The sequence below is a fragment of the Ailuropoda melanoleuca genome, chromosome 2 (genome assembly GCF_002007445.2).
Source record: "Ailuropoda melanoleuca isolate Jingjing chromosome 2, ASM200744v2, whole genome shotgun sequence".
Classification (NCBI taxonomy): Eukaryota; Metazoa; Chordata; class Mammalia; order Carnivora; family Ursidae; genus Ailuropoda; species Ailuropoda melanoleuca.
Genome location: NC_048219.1, coordinates 119,817,233 through 119,829,983, shown reverse-complemented (window position 1 = coordinate 119,829,983; position 12,751 = coordinate 119,817,233). Strand labels below are relative to the sequence as shown.

The 12,751-nt window shown below is 32.5% G+C and overlaps 1 protein-coding gene across 6 annotated transcripts in view; it reads right to left on the bottom strand.

Annotated features, from left to right (window-relative positions):
• The window catches only part of MBD5 (methyl-CpG binding domain protein 5), a 448,730-nt gene that overhangs the window by 291,357 nt on the left and 144,622 nt on the right, over positions 1-12,751 (bottom strand). For all 6 annotated transcript variants that reach the window (XM_034654544.1, XM_034654540.1, XM_034654547.1 and 3 more), the window contains one exon: positions 2,372-2,465. The gene's annotated coding sequence lies outside the window, so the exon portion shown is untranslated. The remainder of the gene's footprint in view (positions 1-2,371; positions 2,466-12,751) is intronic.

Genomic DNA, 12,751 nt, shown 5'->3' with positions numbered 1-12,751 from the left:
TATTTAAAATATTGATGTCTACTCAAAGAGCATCATGCACAAAATTAAAAAGTTGAAATAATGGAAGCAGATTTTTTTTAATACCTAAAACTAACAGGAAATGAATATCTAGAATATACAACAAACTCTTAAAGAGCATTTAACAAAAGACAAGAACCCATATGAAAAATAAAGAGTATGAACAATCAATTTCAGAAAAGGGAAGCCAAAAGGCCAATAAAAATATGAAAAGATATTCAAACTCATTACTGATAAGAGGAATTTAAATGAAAACGATAAGCTATAAAATTAGGCACATGAGATGGAAAATATTACCAAGCTCAATAATATTAAGGGTTGATGGGAATGAGAGGGTTACTGCTGGTGTGGACAAAGTATATTATATGGCAGAGCAACTGGCAGGACTTGGTCAAATTAAGAATAAACACGTATCTTATTACCAGCAATTGTGCTCCTGGATATACATCCCGAAGAAATCCTTGCAAAGTTCCATGATAAAACAAGTATGAGAATATTCATCATAGCAGTGTTTGTTGTGACAGAAAATCTGGGTGCCAATCACTGGGAAATATGGGTAGTTAAAACATGGTAGCTACAAACTATGGAATACTATGCAGCAGTTAGAAGCAGTGTATACATGACAAATAAGTAAATGATAAACACATAAGGTTAAGTAAAAATAAAATAGTAAGGAACAAAACGAGATACACAGCGCAATATCATATACCCATAATAAAATTTTATATACATAAAATGAGAGAGGAGGCAGGGTGGAGATATAATTAACACAAGCCCAACCAAGAGACTCATGAAGGTTCATAATATATTCTTTTCTTTTGAAATTCCTGTTTAACATATTTAAAAACACATGTATATAAAACAATACTCACATTAGGAAAATACATATAAACCAAGGAGAGTGTTTCGGTTGTTATTATAATGACTATCATATTAGAATGGTTCCCTATGGGTCAAGGTTAGGAGCATGGGACTAGAAACAAAAATAAAATGTATAACTAAATAATATCAGTACTTTGCATGGACCAATGATGACAGTGTGCAATGAACCAAGGAGCATGTTTAGCTCTATTCTCTATGCAAAAGGTCTTTAAAAAAAAAAAAAAGATTCCTTACAGCTATTTTTTTTTTAATTGGAAGGATCTGGTTTTAGCTTGTAGAGATGAAGGAACTACAAAAATAATTGTCTAATTATTCTAATTCAGAAAACAATTGAATAGCTGTTCCAAGTAACCAACATACTGTATTTAATTATATAAATGAATTAGAAATAAGTAATGTCATTTATATTTTCAAGGTAAGTCATTTCTGACAATATTCATCACAAAAAACTAGCAAAATCAATAAGGTGCTACCCACAAATTAAGGAGAAAAAATTGACTCTAAAGTACTTGTACTCTAAAAGAATAAAGAAAAATAGAGCAAATGGAAAAAATTTCCACACCAGAGGCTATAAACTGTTTTATTTGGTTCACACAGTTGGCAAAAGTAGGTTTTTTTCACAGGCAAAATTTTGTGCTGATATTAAAAAATAGAGACTTTTCAAAATCCGTATTTGTTTCTTCTAAAAAATCATAGAATCAGATTTTACAGGTCTCTTATTTCCACCTGGAGAGGATTCTAGAGCTGAACAAAAGTGCCCCACTTACTGGTCACATACTCTCCAAGGTTACATTGTACCCTCCTGACATACAACATTATTTAAGTTACCTTTTTTGCATTTTGTACTCCTCATATCTCGCTCAAAATTTAACCAAAATATATTCAAAAATTTACTTAGTAATTATGTAACGAGTAAAATAGTAATGAGCAGAACATGCTAAATGAAAGGATATGATGGGTCAAGACAAATCTTTGGGGACTTGAGAAATAGTGAAAAGAGGTTTGGTATTCAGAGGTTATACTGTGAGTATCTGAAAGTATATCAGGGTGTTTTGGAATGGTTAAAGAACAAGTTTCTAATGTAGTTCAGGAACTGATTAATGAGTACAGTACATTAAGAAGAAAGTGCAGTGGATACTTTTCGTTTCATTATTCTTTCAAATTAAACACTACTGAGTTCTGCTCACAGTTTTAATGGAAGCTACTTCATTTCTTCTCCATTCTTCTTAATTGGTTTGCACACTTCCATAATAATATAGCAATTTTATCAACTGCCTATTATAAATGAAATATTATACTTCCTGTCAAGATAGTGTTAGGGCATACAAATTTGTGTCTGAATATCAGTGAATGTGGTTTTGAGGTTCCTTAGGTAGGGCCAGAGATAAAGCCAGTTTAGCAAGTCAAAGAACAGACTGGAAATCCTAGTCATTTAAATGAGATTATTTATGAGGTTCTTTTTATTACTTACCTTGAGTATCTGTATTTTAAAGATCTTGTCTGTAAACCATGTAACCTTCAATATCTACTTCCCACAGGTAGAAACTGATTTCTTCAAAAAGCATCTAAAAAAGAAACAAGAAAATATCATGAATTTGAGGATATAAATGTTGTTTCATTTATTTTAAATATAAAAGCAGATGTCAAAATTATTCTTTATGATTTTATTTAGTAAGTTTGGACAAGGGGACGTGTATCTCATAGGACATATTTTATATAAACTAGTAATAATGAGATTTTTCCATTTAGAAGAATCAGAAATTTCTATGGAACATGTATTTTGATTCATGTCATAAAATTTTGTACTTTCTACAGTACTAATTTTATTTGGCTACCTAGTTTCTATGAGCATTTTTAAGAAATATAATTTCAGGTACACCTGGATGGCTCAGTTGGTTGGGCTTCCTATTCTTGATTTCAGCTCTGGTTGTAACTCAGAATTGTGGGATTGAGTCCCAAGTTGGGCTCCACGCTGTATGTGCAGCAAGCTTGGTATTCTCTCTCTCCCTCTCCCTCTCCCCCACACCTCCACTCACCACTCAATAAATAAATAAATAAATAAATAAATAAAACATTGTAAAAAAAATAAAAGAAATATAATTTTAAATACATTGATTCTGATGTCCTACATGAACATAGCCCTACCCTAGAAAATATTTTTCTTATTCAAAATAGATTACAAAACTGTATTCTTGTTTACATCTCAGTTGCTTATAAATGCTAGTATCATAGAGATCAACTAGTTATTGTCCTCATAAAAAAGGTAAATATCACTTAAACCACCCAAACAGTACTGTACACTAACCTAGGGAAGCTTTGCAGAGGTCTTTTAAGAGAAATTGCCACTATCAGAGAATTAGGATTATCCAGTGAAAATGTTCTTTACTGAAAGATTTTGATTCTGACTCTCCTTGATTTTTTAAAGAAGCCTAAGACAAGCAGTTAGGGAAATAGGATTTGGAGGCTATAGTGCCATACCTTTAGTACGTGGTTCATTTTGGTCATTAGTATAGATCTCTCATTAGTGTAGTTTCTCAGTTGCAGCTGCACATTAAAAACACTTGGGATACTTTTAACTATATTGAGACTTGGTATATTTCTTAGATATTCTGATTTAATTGGTATGATGTGGGGCCAGGGTGTACGTATTTTTTAAAAAACCACTAAGGAAGGATATCTGTTCTTCAGGTAAAGAAACAATCTCACTGCAATTATTTGATTTAATTTCTACAGATCAATAAGAATAACTTCAAAAAATACTGTCTACAGATATTTATGAAAACTACTGAACACTTGCTAATCTGACTACTAACAAGTATGACATAAATGGTGGTTGCAGTGAATTTCAAAGTACAATGCACTTAAGGACCAAAGGTACTACTTTAAAATGTAGATTCCTGCCAGGTATCATGCTGGAGATTCTGATTCAGAGAAACTAGGCTAAGGCCATGGATAGTCTATTTTTACAAACATCTCTGGTGATTATAATGCAAAAGGTCTATAGTCCCTATAAAATAGTGCTATAAGAATTTATGAACACTACTACTAGACCTTCATTATTAGAATTTATAAAAATACTTCTTGATTTTATTCCCAGGTTATATTTCTAATCTTAAAAGATAATCCCGAGATGCTCAGGAAAAGAAATAACTTTAAATGTAAATAAGACTTTAGCAATAAATCAATGTAGATAAGCTAAAATAATGTTTATGGATAATATATTTTGCAAATTGTGCTATTCTCCTAAGTAAACTGCATAGGTCATCAACAAAATACTGTGGCAAAAAAGAGATAATTAGATTATACTTTGTAATGAGAATTTAACCTAAAACTATGTATATAACCACAAGCATGCCCTCAACGTCTCAGAATTAAAAATTTTTTGGCCCTAACACAGCAGGGGGGAAAGCTCTTCTAGAATCATTTGCTCTAAGAGCAAAGCTAAAATTTTTTTAAAGAAAAAGTCTTGAGTCATTTCCTTCAACACACACACACACACACACACACACACTAACATAACTTACTAAAAATAACATGAAATAGGCTGTTAACATTTTAGCTTTGAAACTTCTTATAAACTGGTCCAGAAATACTTTGTAATAAAAATAATATATTCATACGCACATATTCTTTAGATTCTTTCTGAGAAAGAAAAGTCTAATAAGCAGAGGTAAATATCCAAGTCTCTGCTCTACATAATAAGGATGGTGATCTTAATAACTACTAAACCTTTAAAGAAAACTATACTCATTTTCACTTACCTACCTAGTATGGAGGTGTTTCTAATAAAGTGTTCTTTCTACATGCATGTGCTGATAAAGACCAGGTTTTTCTAAGTTAACATCAATCTTCAGTTTATGACTAAAGTTGATTTTTTTCCCAGACCTAGTGCTGCTTAATAGCTAGCAAACAATCATGGACTTCGCAAATGTCTTCATGAACACGGATCTATTCCACCTCTCAAATCTGCAGATCAGATGCAAGTTGGCCTCTGGCTTACAGCTAGCTATGCAATCAAGTCACAACGTCTTTTGGCAAGATTCATAATCTTTTACTATTTAACCTCAGCTGGCTTTTGCTGTTTATCTCTCATCTCTTCATCAACCAAAACTTGGCTCAAATATTGCTTCCTCCTTGAAGGAAATTTCCATCAATCTGACACTAAAAGCTTTCTTTCTTTTCTGATTTCCAGCACTAATTATTGCAAATTACTTAGGTAATTAATCAGGTACTCACTTATGGTCCCTTATTTCTATCTTTTATTATTAAGATTTGGCATGTTTGTTTTATTCCCTCAACTAAATTATAATTTCCCAGCAAGCCCTAGCCTGAAAGCATTTAATAAATATGTGATGATTTTATTTGTTGGTCTTCCCAGTAACTGAGTATAGCATTTTATAGTGATTGAGTGAGGCATCCAGCTTTTCTCTTTAGTATGCTTTACAAATATTAATGATTTAAAAATTGTAATTTCCCTATGCTATAAGAACTTGTCTATCTCTTTTGAGGCTACCATACCCAACTCTCTTAATGTCTCATAACCTAGGCAATTTTAGTCAACTGAGGGTAATGGCACAAGTATTGCTGTTAATAATAACAACTGAATTAACAAGAATGAACATATTTAAAAATAAATTAGACTCTATTTAAAAATACTTAACATAGAAGTCATAGGGGACAGGTTTAATATTTCCTTAGAAAAACTACATACTTTAAGAACCAATAACCCTGTAAATAACACAATATATCACAAAAGAATTCAAAGTATACATATTACTCTTTAATAACTAAAAATACAAACTTATAGATAATAATGTGTCTGCAACATTTTTTTAAATGCTAACACTTCTTCCTTGCTTTGAAATACAGTAATGACAGCTAACATTTATTGATTTGTAAATCTAACCATCATTAATTAATTTCATTTTTACAACAATCCTAACAAGTACTATTATCATCTCCATTGTACAGATAAGGAAATTGAGGAACAGAGAACTCGTCCAAGGTTTCACAGTTAATAACTGTCAGAGCTGGATTTCAAACTCATGCAGTCTACAATTATCTACAGCATTTTTTAAAAAAGATTTTATTGATTTACTCATGAAAGACAGAGAGGGAGAGAGAAAGAGAGAAGAGAGAGAGAGAGAGAGAGAGAGAGAGAGAAAGTCAGAAGAAGCAAGCTTCCCGAGGAGCAGGGAGCCCAATGTGCGACTCNGAGAAAGAGAGAGAGAGAGAGAGAGAGAGAAAGTCAGAAGAAGCAAGCTTCCCGAGGAGCAGGGAGCCCAATGTGCGACTCAATCCAGGACCCTGGGATCATAACCTGAGCTGATGGCAGACACTTAACTGACTGAGCCAACCAGGTGCCCTACAGTATTTTTTTGAAGTCACTGTCCATTAAACTAAAATCTCCAGCAGCTCTGGAAGCCTTACTTAATGTATCTTCATATAAATTTCTGCCTTACACCTTCCACCCTTTCGCAAGGTTTATCAGGTTTCCCACTCAAAGGAGAATGCCATGAGGGTCCACTTCCAACTCTTCTAACAAAGAGATGATTTCTAAGCCCCCATTTAGTGCTACCATACATTCTCTTATTTCTATACAATTTAAAGGATAAAGTCCCTGTACGATTTACATAATAAATACTAAAGGTTTACCCTATGATCCTCAGTCTTGCTTCGAATGTAATGTTCTATAAGCCTAATGACATTAAGATTAAGTACGGCTCAATGCTGGGATATTATATCTATGGTTTTAACTCATTAAAAATTTTTATGAAAAACTATACCTCTTAAAATATTACTGCACTCCTAATTTTGAAATATGGCAGTTTTTATAGGAAGAAAACATGCATTCTACTTCCCTGAGCTATGGGACTATATAAAAACCTAAACTTTTTTCCTTCTTTCTTTTTCTTTTCTTTTTTTTTTTTTTTAAGAGAGGGAGAAAGTGTGAGTGTCGGGGAGGGGCAAAGAGAGGAGGAGATAGAGAATTTCAAGCAGGCTCCACGCCCAGCATGGCGTTCCATGCAGGGCTCAATCCCACAACTTTGAGATCATGACCTGAGCCAAAATCAAGAGTTGGATGCTCAACTGAGTCCCTCAGGAACTCCTCAAAACCTAAACTTTTATAGGTAATTGCTATCACAGTATTAGCAGAATGCAATTTTGTAGACCTCAAGATCCCATTTATTCTAATAGGCAACTTAAAAAAAATCTAATGCGCAAATTTCATACGTGGCTGAATGGAAACAGATTACAGCAAAATATTAAGGAATAAAATAAAAGCTTTCAGTCTTTTATTTCAATAAAAAACAAATATTCAAAGAATTAAAAATATACGTAACCCTTGCCTGCTTGCTTATTTGCCATGTCTGCTCTTTTAAAGTTTCCAAATTTCTTCAGTATGATAAGAGCTCTAATCANAGCTTTCAGTCTTTTATTTCAATAAAAAACAAATATTCAAAGAATTAAAAATATACGTAACCCTTGTCTGCTTGCTTATTTGCCATGTCTGCTCTTTTAAAGTTTCCAAATTTCTTCAGTATGATAAGAGCTCTAATCATGCAATGAATGGAAGATTTGTTTTCTTAACTGTTTTTAGCATAGAGAATAATCTTAGCCTGAGTGTATTCAAGCCATTGCTCAGTACCAGTTAAGTCCGTTACAAGGTTTTTTTCCCGATCACTTATTTAGTGCACCTTGCATAACTTTTATTTATGGTTTTAATGCAACTGTTCTATTTATGTTGAACAGCACAAAATTGCCTCAATGGATATGCCCCAATCATTGTCAAAAACAAAGAATCATAGGTAATTCTAAATCCTGTCCACCAAATTAGGCCTTGTCTTTAGCCCTGTTGTAACTTGTCCAGACGATCTGGCTTCAGTTGAGAAACTATAAAGTCCAAAGAAACTAAAGTTCTTTCTATAAAAGTTGATAATAACTAGGCTATTCAAGATATAATAGTAAATGACATTTATTTTTCATTAGAGCAAGGAAAGCAGTAATATTTGTTTCTCTTTATTTTCTTTCCCCACCAGCATTCTCTAAAACTGTCTATCTGATCCGGACAGGGAATCTCTTCACTGGAATAAATAATCAATTTGTTCTGACAGACCACCTTATTTACATCTGTTATTTGGGAAATACCAGTGAGTGATTTTTGGGTTCATTAATATGCAAACACCTTGAGAGCTAACCTTTTGGGCAGAAACAATTATGTACAACATTTTGCCAAATACACTACCAAGAACATGCATATTAATATTCTGGCAATAACAAATTCATTATGGTGGTTATCCTATTGGGCTGACTCATAGACAATTAATGAACTAATAGGGCTGGGACCTAGTAAGTGGGCTGGCAGCTCATTTATGACTCTAATTCTATGTAGTTTCTCCCAACTTCAAAAATAAGGTTCTTGAAGACCACTATGGATTGAGAACTCAAAGTTGAGAAAATAAGTGTTCTGTAGAGAAAAAAATAAAAACAGAATTCGGAGACTGAAATCATGTGACTATGAAGGTCTAGGTTAATAGGTTTACATTCAATAAAACAAAGACATTTTAAATAAACCATTTGCATTTATTCTTTCATGTACCAGAACTTTTCAAGGATTTCCTCTGCGGCAGTGTTACAGAAATAAACTATAAAACTATTCTATATAGCTTTATTATATTTTGTAAATCTATTTTACCTTTGGAAATGATAAATATACTAGTGACCTTGCTCTCTAAATGTTGGCACTGTTAAAATTTATGACTAGAATTATATTGATGTTATCATCACATCTTCTCAGGTTCTGCCTCTTGCCTCTCTGATTCCTGACTCAGTAGTCTCTATTAGACATTTCTAGCAATATATACCTGTTATTTTCATGGTATCTTTAGAAATTGCTACCACTGACATCACTTCCATTTTCTTTTTAAAAGCATCATGTTCCTCTTTTTCTCATTATCATTATTAACAGGAGTTGCCTATATTTCCAGAATGCTGGAAATAAAATATTTTCTCAATAGTAAAAAGGTCTACAGAGGAAAAAAACAGAGAGAGAAAGGGAGAGAGAGAGAGAGAGAGGGAGAAGAAAAGCAACGGTGATAACTACTGCTGATTTCATTGTTCAGGATTACGCTAAAAGCATACAGGCATACTTTGGAAATATTGCAGGTTTGGTTCCAGATCACCACAATAAAGCAAATAGTACAAAAAAGGGAGTCAAATGAACTTTGGTTCTCCAGGGCATATAAATTTTATATATAGTCTATTCAGTGTGCAATAGCATTATGTCTAAACAATGTACATACCTTGATTAAAAGACACTTATTGCTAAAAAATGCTATCATCTGAGCTTTCAACAAGTCATAATCACTGATCACCATAACAAATGTAGTAATAATGAAGTTTGAAATATTGCAAGAATCACCAAAATGTGACACAGAGACAGAAAGTGAGCAAATGCTGTTGGAAAAATGGCACCGAGAGGCTCGTCCAATATAGGGTTGCCACAAACCTTCAATGTGTGCGAAAAAAGAAAAAAGTAATATCTGCGAAGTGCAATAAAATGAGGTAAGGTGGTTGATAGAATTACTAGACAAGAGATGGGGATATCAAAGGAGGAATTTCAACATCAGAAGGTATGCTTAAATTTCTTCTGAAACATGGTAACCTTGAAGGTCCCTTCCAAATCCATGATTCTATGAATCTATGACTACGAATCACGAGAAATTTTATGGGCAAACAAGAGAATGATCTAAAAAAAAAAAAAAAGCATTCATAAGCCAAATACCAAAGTTGTACTGCCCCCTTTTGGAGGCAGACTACAGAAATTCATAAACATTTAACAGGATATCACTAATATTTTTAAGTTCTAAACCAGTATGGTAAAATACAGGCATTAGTTGTAGCAGTCAGCAATTTATTCCTTAACATACTTAACTAACCCCAGTGTTTAAAAGAACAAAATAATATAAATTGATGGGGGGGCCAACATGAAGAATAAAACAGAAACCTTGGAATTGATACTGAAATTCTTGCCACCAAATAAAAAATTCCAAAAATATTGGAATTTAGCCCAACAAAAAATGATGTTTCTGTTGATGATGAAACAGAAAATGGGTCCATAACCCTGTGTGTGTGTGTGTGTGTGTGTGTGTGTGAGAGAGAGAGAGAGAGAGAGAAAGAGAGAGAGAGACACTATTGCTTTTGTGCACAAAAACTGGGAGTCTTTAAAGAAGTTTCACATATTTTCAAGTATTTCAATGGTGTTATGATATAACATTTTGGGGCATTTGATACATAAGACACTATAATTCTAAACAAAAAAAAACTATTATAAAGACAGATTTCATGAAACAATCATAAATCTACTTCAATACCCAAAAAGAAATTCAGATCTGACTATAAACCATAATGCTTTATTTACATGGTGGTAATGAAGATAATAACAAGCCTAAAAGTGACTCCAGTGTACTGAGTAATCAAGCTACTAGAGTGTTGTAGGAGCTTAAGTAGAAAATACTGAATCAGAACTCAGAGAAATTCTTTTTAAGATGTTCTCTGTATAAAAACAAAAGAAAATCATGTTAGCTAAAAAAATTGATATAATATGGTAGACTTATTAATTAGTACTTGTTAATTAATTTAAAAGAAACTAAAGGAAGATATATTTAAATTAACTTATAAAAATTTTAAATATAATTTTAAAGTGTGTGCATAGAGACTAAAACTATTCTCGTAAGATTTTTAATATAAGCAGTTTCAAAATGCAGCTATAGATTATTAAAATCAGCATATAAACTGCTTATAGAAAACGTCAAATTTATGCTATAAGACCTTTTAAATGTTCTTTAATATGGAAATACCCTTCTTTTAGTATTTATGGCATTGATAATATAATGCATAATCTTTTTATATAATGCATACTTCAGCCAAAGTGACTTTTCAAATTATCAACAAAACAAAACAAAGAGGTTTTATGAAAATGAAGGGTCCTCGTTAATGGAAATAAATCCTACGATATCATCCTAAGAGAAGAGATGCTAGCCAGAATAATTGACAAAAAAGCAGTAAGTAGTTGTACCTTGGGAAAATCAAATTTTATCATTATTTCCAATAAAAACAGAAAGATATCAGGGAGAGATGTCAGAAACTTGTGCAAGGAGGTGAAATCCTTACATGTCAACACATTGAAATAATAAAATGACAAGGAGGGTTAACGCAAATAAATGCACAGAAGAATAGGAGTATCATCCTTAGTGATTTCTGAAAAGGAGGTTAATACGACTAGAATATCAAGTCACCAGTGAGTGTTTGGGGGAAACATCAGGCTCTGAATTTTTCCTTTTTTTTGTGTGTGTGTGCAGGCACTCATAACAGCAAAAGAAACCATATTACATGAAAAATTTTATGAGCCAGTAGTAATAATGCCTGATTTTATGATGTCTGGAAACAGCTTTTACCAAAAGAGAACAATATTTCAAATCCTACCAAGATCATTTCAGTATTATGCCAATCTGCCAAATAATAAAGAGTTTTATTAGAGAAAATAACACATTGACACAAGAATAAAATCCTTATAAGTGGAAAAGGATGTCTGGATTACACAAATTAGCTCCAGGAGTAAACAACGATGGGGTCCTTATTGACTGAGTGAGAGATAATTGAGAAATCAAAAAATGAAATCTAAACAGGAGCAAGTGCAACCTTAGAGATTTCTCATGTTTAGAGGATTGCCTTGTCAAATTTCTTTTTTTGAGATATACAAAAGATAGATGGAATATCATTTTAGATCTTTCGAAGATAACAAATGAAAAACTATACATATAAAATGTGAAGAATTTCCAGAGACTTGCTCCACTTCTCAGTTGATAATGAACTGAAATGACTATGCAGAAAAAAAAGTACTTAAACATTTAAACCACAACATTATAGGTCATTGTGCTCTAGAAGACTGATTTGCGTCTTAATACCATCTCTCTCATAAAGCCTCAAATGCTATTTAAAATTAATCAAATATTAAATGTTCCCTATATTGCTGGCATTTATAATGCTGTGATTTTTCTGATGATTCCTTCCTTAGCACTGAGAATATAGTTGTAGATACCACTGTAGATACAGATACAAAAAAATGCACCCTATATAAATATATATAATATAGAATTTTAACTTGGTATAGTGAACTACAAATTAGTGCATGGAAGTAAATCTTAGTATGTTCAGTAAAGATTAAATATAGGGGGCACCTGGGTGGCACAGCAGTTAAGCGTCTGCCTTCGGCTCAGGGTGTGATCCCGGCGTTACGGGATCGAGCCCCACATCAGGCTCCTCCACTATGAGCCTGATTCTTCCTCTCCCACTCCCCCTGTGTTCCCTCTCTTGCTGGCTGTCTCTATCTCTGTCAAATAAATAAATAAAATCTTTAAAAAAAATTAAATATAAAACATTTTAAAATACCTGCTGATGAATTTGTTGCAACAGAGAGTGACTGAAGCAAAAAATAAAATGAAATATTCAGTTGATTCATAGAAAATAATAAAAACAAATTATCTCAATATGTTGGGATGCCTCTCTTTTGGATTGAACCAGGTGAAATTGTTTTATTGTTCCAGAAAACTGAATATTGGAAATTTCATATGGTGTAAACTAAAAGCATTAGAGTTAACATATTTAATTCATTTAATTCTATGAAATATTACAATACAAATGAAGAAACAATGTCAATTCATTGACTAAATTCTGTATTTCAAATAATTTTATTACCAAACAAAAAAGTGAAAAAGGAATAAACACTGTGATTTCTGTTCCTCTCAGATTATTAAAATAAGAGATTAGGTCTTTAGCAAAATTGATCATA